Source organism: Lactuca serriola, chromosome 8, assembly GCF_051521515.1.
Source record: "Lactuca serriola cultivar US96UC23 chromosome 8, Lser_US96UC23_V15, whole genome shotgun sequence".
NCBI lineage: Eukaryota > Viridiplantae > Streptophyta > Magnoliopsida > Asterales > Asteraceae > Lactuca > Lactuca serriola.
This window is the reverse complement of record NC_136415.1, coordinates 210,735,449-210,744,620: the sequence shown is the minus strand read 5'-3', so window position 1 is coordinate 210,744,620 and position 9,172 is coordinate 210,735,449. Positions and strand designations below refer to the sequence as shown.

The following is a 9,172-nucleotide window of genomic DNA, read 5'->3' as shown; positions in this document are numbered from 1 at the left end:
TATGTTTTCTTCTTTGAAAACTCACTTACTCTTTATAGTCAAACTATATAGAGGATGATTAATCAAGCCCATACTTGATAATCATACATGAATGCATCTCTATGTGTTTTATTAGTTTCTGGTTAACTATTGCATAGATTTAACAACAGTTGAAAACTTGCTAGTTCCAAACTATGATGCGTGTAGTTTATGGTTCTTTAGCTCTTAAAGTTCCATATAGCTCCCACTTAGAAAAAGAACTTTCTAAGTAGTTATCTTATGGAATGAAAATTACTAGGGTTAGTAGAGACGTCATCCTAAACAATCATTTAGGATAGTCTACATGAATGCAATTTATAGATCCTAGAGTAGTTACGCTTGTTGTCTAACATAAGTTCTATAACTCCATACCTTTTAGATAAGGATAAAACATTACATCCTTAGCCTAATGTAAGCATTTAATCCACTTGTTTGGTTGGAATATATATATATATATATATATATATATATATATATATATATATATATATATATATATATATATATAGACAAAATTGCAAAAATGGTCCCTGTGGTATGCAAATTTTTTGGGTTTTAGTCCAAACCCCGAGTTTTTTGGATCCATGGTCCTTTTGGAGTGGTTTGTATGTGATTTTGGTCCCTGGACTTAACTCCCGTTAAATAGGATTTGTTAAGCCCCCTCATGTGCCTCACACGTGAGGGTAAATTCGTCATTTCATATGTAAGGGATCATTTTTGCATAAACCGTTTTTTGGCCCCACTATCTGCGCTCTTCTTCCCCAACGTTCCCCAACGTCTCTTTTTTCTACCCTTCTTCTTCTTAAGCTCTACTACAACAACAATGGTTTATACTTTATAGAACCATTGATTTGAAAATATGTAGTAGTTTTTACCTCTTCAATGGAGGTATTGTGATCCATTATGAGCTGGCAGATGTTTAGGGTTGGATATGTAGTGGCTAAATCGGCATTGACCTCCAGATCATACTATGTTTCCTCTTTAATTCTCTCTAGATCTTGTCTCCGGAGATTTGGATCTGGTTTTTGAGCTAAAACTGCTCTACCATCTCTTACATTAATCATGTAAACATCTTCTTCTTTCATTAACATAACCAGTGTAGTGTCCGTTAGGTGTTGCATCTTGGGCTCGGTCCATAGTCCAAATTTTGTATCCGGATTGGGCCTGTCCATCCGTGATTTTATTATTAGGGTTTAGTATTTATAGATGCTTGCATGCATCTTGGTACGTAAGTTTTCAGAGTCGATTATTCACAGAATATTTTTTTTTATCGATTGTAACCCTAGAAATCCTCTACAACGGAAGTTCTTTATCGAGCTTTGCTGAGGTGTGAATCTATTGAATCATTCAGCATATTTTGATTCATTCTCTTGTTTGATATTTATGTTTGAAGTATTGTGGTCAACCTATTTAATATCTAATCGATCAAAGAGTTTTTCAACTCATCAACTGGTATCAGAGCAGGAGACTGTGTAATTCATACACATCTCTTCTGTGAAAGAAGTGAATAGGGTTTATTCCGCATTCATTGATATTTATTGAGCCGTCACTCCATAATTGACGTATCTCATTAATTATTCATCTTGCCCTAATATTACGTATTACAAAGTCTGATCTTATAACAGGTTAAATGATCAAGCATGGACGATTCTCAATCCAATCCCATCAACATCTCTAACAGCATCGGATCAACCACCAAGATTCCAATCCTCTACACTCAAGACTATGAAGTGTGGACGCACCACTTTGAAGGTTACGTTATTGGATCTGAAGATAATGGGTATTTGATATGGGAAGCTATCACATCTGGCCCTTTCGCTCATTCAAGCACTTCTAGAATCATTAAAACTCAAAAGGAGTATAATGATCTATTAAAAGATGTGAAAGACGTCGCTCAGGACGAAAAGGAGAAGTTCCAATGCAACATTAAGGCATTGAGATTAATTCGATTCGCTCTTCAATCTGACATGTTTCATTTAGTAAGTTCTTGTGGTACAACAAAGGAAATCTGGGATCGGCTGCGATAGCTGTACTCCACAGATGAAGATCTGGAGCACTCAATTCAGACCCTACTTCTCTCTGAATTCGGAGAATTCAAGCAAATGCCAGAGGAAGTTGTTACACAAACATTTGGTCGATTCAATCATCTTCTCAGCAAGATGATTAAACATGACATTGAACAAAAGCTCATCGAACAGAAAGTCACTTTCTTAAATGGCCTAAGACCCGAATGAAGGGAAGTTGTGTCAACGGTTAAAGTGCATGAGCAGTTCAAATCGTATTCTTTGGCAAAACTGGTGGGGATTCTGAAATCCCAGGAAAAGATTGTGCTACAAGAGAAGAGCGTGGTTTCAAACTTGGGGTCTTTGGCTCTTCTGTCTAAAGGTAAGAATGCAGCAGAAGAAGAAGAAGAAGATTTGAATCTAGGAGACTATGATTTAACATCTAAAGACTACGCAATGATGGTGTCAAATCCCAGAAGGTTCATCAAGAAGAAGTTCCCTACCAACAGGAACCGAAACTGGAAGGGAAGCTACAGCTCTGAAAAGGTGAAAGAGGAGTCGAAGGCGGAAGAATCAAAGAAAGAAGCGAAGGGTGAAGCTGACTCTGGTTTAGTTGTTTTTACTGTGGTGGGAAAAATCACTACGCAAAAGATTGCGTGTTGAAAAAGATGACAGAGAAAGATGAGGAGAAGGATGAAGAAGCGAGTCTCCTGAAAAGACTAGAGGAGATTAAAAAGAAGAAGGCTAATACTAATCCCTCTATGAATGCTCTTGTTGTGCAGGATTTAGTAGATGACGATGAGTTCGGTGGCGTACAGGTATGGTCAACCGACTCAGAAGATGATGAGGTGAGAAAGCCTTCTCATGGAAAGGCTTATGTGCCGAAGAGTAGTGATGCTGGTGGAAGATGTCTGATGGTGACGGATGTATGCCAGATGAGAGGATACAACACTGATGGAGGAAACTAAGTGGATAAGGAGCGAGAGGACGTGTGCTTTACAGCGAAGCCTCTCAGTGTGCAGATCAGTGAACTAGATGAACTGATCAAGAAGGTACAATCCATTTTTGTTTCATTTAAAATTCCACAAACATCATATGAAAAGGAATTAAATAACCTGAATTCAAGAATTTCAAATGTAGATAGTTGTTTAACTCAAACACGTGTCACGAATTCTAATCTAACTAACAAAATAAGCAGGGTATCATCCATGAGTGAAGAGCGAAGGATATGGATAGAGCAGAAGGAGTTGGAGCTGGTTAAGTCTAGGGATGAGAATATCTATTTGCAAAGAGACAATCTTAAGTTGTTGAAACAGAGAAATGTTTTTTGTTTGACTACAAAAAGACTTTATACTAACATCACTCAGCTGCATTTAAACTGTGAAATAGGCCAGAAGATACATCGCATGATTTTGCCCTTCCTTGAGTTAAAGGAGGATGAAATGGATGCCGAAGCATACAACTGTGAAAGTGTTGTATCTTCAGATGATGTAAATCCTACTTAAATGTATGGTTTGGACAAAATTGAATCTTTTATAAAGTCCAAAGACCATAAGGACATGCTTATGAATCTTTTGGATGAAAATGATAAGTTGAAACTCAGGGCCGAAACTACACAAAAATTTGACTCATTGAGTACCAAATTAAGTTCAGAAAATAAAATTGATTATGAAAATGCATCTGAACTTAATGAGGACGATGACATGAGTGAAATCTATATAGAGGATGAGGTTGATTGTTCTGAGTTTATTAGGAGCAAACCCGAAAACCACAAAAATTTAATTTCTGAAAATTCTATGGAGTTCGCTCATCTGTCCAAAAACATGTCCCCAATCCTTAAAGAAAAGGCCGTTGTATATCAAAAGGTTAGAACCACTCCAAATCAGGTTTATAAGGTCACAAGAGTAACCGAACATCAGACAGCCGAACTCACTGCCATAGTGAATGAATATAATGCAGATGGCTGTGATGAATTTTTCTGGTCTGCACCGATAGACAACGCAGATGAAACAGTTGGTTTGTCGGAGCGAACATCATGGAAGGCCAAAGGTAGATATGTGGCAGAACCACTGAATAAACCTACCAACTTTGACGTGCCCAGTTCCAGCGGAACAAAAGAGGTTCCAGTGGAATATGTCTCCTCAACTAGCGAAACCTCTTCCATGAAAAGTGAACCTGTTGCTAAGAAGCCGAAACAGAAGGTAAATATTCACAGACAACTGAAACAGGTGAAAAATTAAAAGCAGCAGAGAAATCTGAGATACAAGAAAAATCTCTCGGAGCGAAAGCAATTTTGGCGCTCCCAAAATCCCCACTATACTCACTTTGACAGAAATTCCAAGCCAAAAGGAGAAGAAAATAAGAGTAAAAGGAGCTTCGGTCCATCAGCTCAAAAGAACCAGAAGAAGACTTTCGGGCCACAGGAAGAACAAAACCGGAAGGATAGGTTCGTGTCACACCCCCAAACCAAGGATGGCGGAAACGTCTGGGGGTGGAGGACTTCATGTAGAGTATCACAACAACAAGTATAATAGTGCTCAAAGTAAATACAACCATCATAAATATAATTGAAAAAGTTACACCAAAGTATATGTTTACATAATTCAAATCAATTACATTATGAAACAAAATGAATTGTTCGACGATTTATCGTCCCATCCTCAAAACGTGGTTGATTTCCTGTTTCACTGAATTCCTGAGAATACAAGTAGTTTTGAAAAGTGTCAACACAAAGGTTGGTGAGTTCATAAGCTTTTGACAGTAAGAGTTTGAAAATCGATCTTTGTAAAGAGATGTATGATACCAAGAAAAATCCAATATTTTCCTTACAAAAGTTATGTAGTCCTAAATACCAGGACCGAAAATGAACAACTATTTGTCATACTTAAAGATATAAAAGTGATTTTAAATCGGCATAAAACCCTTTCTGATGTGAGAAAAATCCCGTAATGAATGATGTGTAGTCTTAAATACCAAGACCGAAAGTATACAATAAAGTATGTAATTGTGGATGTAAAAAGTGATTTTAAATCGACATAAAACCCTTTTTGATATGAAGGCGTATAAGTATTTTTCCATACTTAAAGTAATTTCAGTGAGCTAAATAGACATAACTCGCTAATTTAAAGTTAGAACCCGTAAATCTTATGATTGTTAATACCACATGTGAGCTATCATAACCATACTTGACATAGACGGCCTCGTAATACGACGTTCTTCAGGCGTCGCCGTTAAATGACACTTGTCACCACAGACCTGCCGGTCTAGCTGTAGCGAGCAGCCCTGGTGTGGGTTTGTCAAACCCAATATAGATCTATACACAACTATCACGTTCTCCCTACAAGAGACTCTGGTTACAATTTACAGGACTTTTTGAATTTGTTACTTTGGAAGTAACCCGAAGGGAATGACTCACAAATTTATTCATTAACAGATTTACGTGAACTAAATAGAAAACCTTTGGTAAATAAGTTTGCGAAGTAAATGATACATAAACTATACCTATTATAGTTTATCCAAAACGTTTGTAATGTATAAGAATTCTTTTATGAATGCTTTAATGCTATGAATCCATAAACTATGCTCATTATGGCTTAATATACGTGTTCTAAATGAATGAATAATCTTATCATGAATGACTATATTTCAGTTTATGATGATGAACTAACATGGAAACACATTCAATATTTGGAACTTATTGTTATACACTTTGCTCAACATAATACAAAGTGTTATGAAAGTTATAAGCTGTTAACAAATTTTCAACCTGTCTACACTGTTTTTGAAAATTCATAGAAAAATCATACGAAGCTGAAAACTAAATCCGTAAATTCTGAGAGTTCCCAAAATGTGTCTAGTTTACTCATAATTTTTATCATGATTTTTAATGACCTCCAACTTGGGTGAAAAAATCCATAATCACAGACTGGTCCGGATTGGTGTTTGAAATGAGAGGAAGTTTTGTAAAAATCACCATAAATTGTAGAAAAATCATATGGAGATGTGCAAGTAGTCATTTTAAAGCTAAGAACTGGAACTACGTACACCTAAAACAGTTTTGAAAACTAAAATGTTTAAGTTGTCGAAAACAGTCCGTGAATGGAGTTGACTTTTCTGATGAAGGCTGTTAGAAAAGTGTAGTTATGTTCTTGGTGTTTTAACTTGTATTCCCCCCCTAAAAACTTGAGAAAACATGAAAATATGGGGATATGAACTCACCTTGTGTGATTTCAGTAGATAAGTGTTGAAGAAGAGAAGTGTTCAACCCAAGAACACTTGAGGAATCCCTTGAAGATTCGAAGCTCTAACACAAATATAATGGAGTTTGTGTAACATATCCATGATTTGAGTGGAAATAATTGAGATAATCATAAAGGAAATGGATTATGCTTACCAAATGTGGAGGAAAAACTCAAGATCAGCCCTTGAATCTCGAATTTCTAGAGAGAGAAAGTGAGAGAGAAAGGAGTTTGATCTTCTTGTGAAATGAGAGCAAATGAGAGAAATGAGGAGAGAGGATGAATATCCAGCTCTCAAAAACGTGGGAAGGAGTGATGATTGAGTGGAAAGGACATTGATGTGACCTAGGTAAGGTGGGGAGGAGTGGCTGGTCATAGAGTGGGTGTGGGAGTGGTTGCTTGTGTCATAAAATAAGGTAAAGTCAACACTCTACCTTTGTACTTTACCTACTCTCTTTTGGATAAGGTTTTATCCTTAAAATATGATTAAATCATTAATTTAGGGGCCTTATTTTTAAAATAAAGTTTTGGGTGAAAATCCTATGTTAAAACAATTAAAAACGGGCTTAAAACGAAAAATTACGCGAAACCGGGTGAAAAATGAGCTTTCCAGCGAGACCCTTCGGACCTAGGCCGAGGTTCGGTCCCTAGGCCGAAGTTCGGTCAGGTGTGTGCACGGTTCGGAGGCGAGAGACGCGAGCCAGAAGGAAGAAGCGAAGCGAGGATTGGTCCGAGGCTCGGTCCGAAAAGAAGCGAAGTCAGGCGGTTCGGTCCGAAGGGAAGCCAGAACCGAAGGAACTGTTGTGAACAGTAATGAACAGTACCTTCGGGTTCGGTTCTTCCTCTTGTGCGATGTTCGGCTCGGATGAACAGTAGTCTCGGTTCGGCTCATGAACAGTACTCTCGGTTCGGACCTTCATGAATAGTACTTTCGGTTCGGTTCATGAATAGTACTTTCGGTTCGGAGGATTCGTTTCCTTAAGTCCGTTTTTCGCGTAGACTTCGGTTTTTGGGCTATTTTCGCCAAATTCGGGGGTCGGAATGCCCCGAGTGATTATAGAAAGTTGGGGAGAGATTTGGAGAGAGATTTGAGAGAGATTCCACATACTCAGAGAGATTTGGGAGAGATTTGACATACTTGGGGAGATTTCTCATACAAAGAGAGATTTGGGAGAGATTTCACATACTTAGGGAGATTTGGGAGAGATTTGACATACTTGGAGAGATTTCACATACAGAGAGATATTTGGGTGAGATTTCACATACTTAGAGAGATTTGGGAGAGATTTGACATACTTGGAGAGATTTCACATACAAAGAGAGATTTGGGAGAGATTTCACATACTTAGAGAGATTTGGGAGAGATTTGACATACTTGGAGATGGAGTGAAAACGATAGAGAGAGGTTTCATTGGTGACCTTTTTGAGTGTCCGGCTACGCACTGCAAGGTCCGTAAACCCCGTTAAGCCTTGTTTAAGGATCTTGCATACTCCCGATGAGTATGTAACATTGTTTTATTGGTTTGGCTCTCCACGTACCACAGTTTTAGGTTAAGGAGATCTAGATGTACGCACTTTTTGATTTATGGTCTCTCGTTAGAATAGAGAGTTGTTTAGGAGTTACTTAACGTAAGCTCTAGTACTCACGGCAAAACGAGTGGACCGGTTTGACTTGTTGACTTTTGTTGACTTTGACTTGACTGAAAATTGACGGTTGTCACATCATCCCCCCGTTAGAGGGAATTTCGTCCCGAAATTTGAAATCAGGCAAGGAGTTTGTGAATGACTAAGATCGGCTCTACATTATTTTGATTCTGACTAAGAGATGAGTTATTATACATGAAAACTTAGCTTATACACATTATGATATAACCAATACTAGGCGGATAGCAAAATGTGTGATTCTACTTCAGTTTCACATCCCAACGAGGAAAAGAAACTAAGTCAGAATTCTCACATTCTATTATCTACCAGGTATTCGTTATATATAACCGGGGAATGTATAAGTGAGGAAATCATAACAAATAACTTAGTAATCTTTCTTACTACGAGGGTAGATAACCAAGTCACTTACAACGACAACGCTGAACTGATCCTAGTAAGAATGGCACATCCTATGAATACTGCGAACGGGTTGGTCCTATCTGAGGGGTATCACTACGGACTTGCAGCGTCCGCATCGAATTTGGAGGGTTGTCCTCGGACATCCTTTTTCCAATACTCGCGACTGGTGATATTCAGATCTCAGGTCCGTTTCCAAAAGGGCACCTCGTTCCTTGTGGTTGTTCGGCCTATTCGTTTATGTGAGGCAGATAGTAAAGGTTTCTAGTGGAGATATTGTCAGGGCCTCTGAAGTTAATGGAACTATGAGAAATTTGCCTTTCTATTTGAAGAATAACAACAGAGCTTTCCAGGGTGAAAAGCTTGGTTCCTCAATTTTATTTTTGAGTAGTTCGACAGATTTGACCTAAGAGTTCTTGTAGCTCGGTAGGAAGCATGTGGGTTTGGTTTACACGATTAGGCCTTCTAGATGGTAGGACATTTACTCGCCCTCCTGGGCAACCTTGGCCCGAAGTTCATGGTAGAACTTATACCATATCTTTCCCAAGCTTCTGTGCTTGGACCTTGTCTGCTACATGCGTGACATTCCCAAAGGTCTCCTGTAAGATTTTGTGATAAGGTTTCGGGAAGTATAACACTCCTCTGGTGCATGTCTTGGGGTTCCACAGCGAGAGATGATCCGTAGGTTCGTGCTGGATATTTATGAGAGATGAAAGTTTCGATGTTCGGGGGGGGGGGGGGGTTAGGTGAAAGGTCCTTTTGTAGATGTTAAATTGGGAAGATGAGGGCTATATCAATGAAAATTGGATGACGATAGCAATATCTTTTTAGATAAAACTAGCTAAGCTGTAT

The 9,172-nt window shown here is 38.3% G+C and overlaps 1 pseudogene; it reads right to left on the bottom strand.

Annotated features, from left to right (window-relative positions):
* Positions 1-830: 830 nt before the first annotated feature.
* Positions 831-9,172, bottom strand: part of LOC145067832 (putative protein phosphatase 2C 4) — a 58,998-nt pseudogene continuing 50,656 nt past the window's right edge.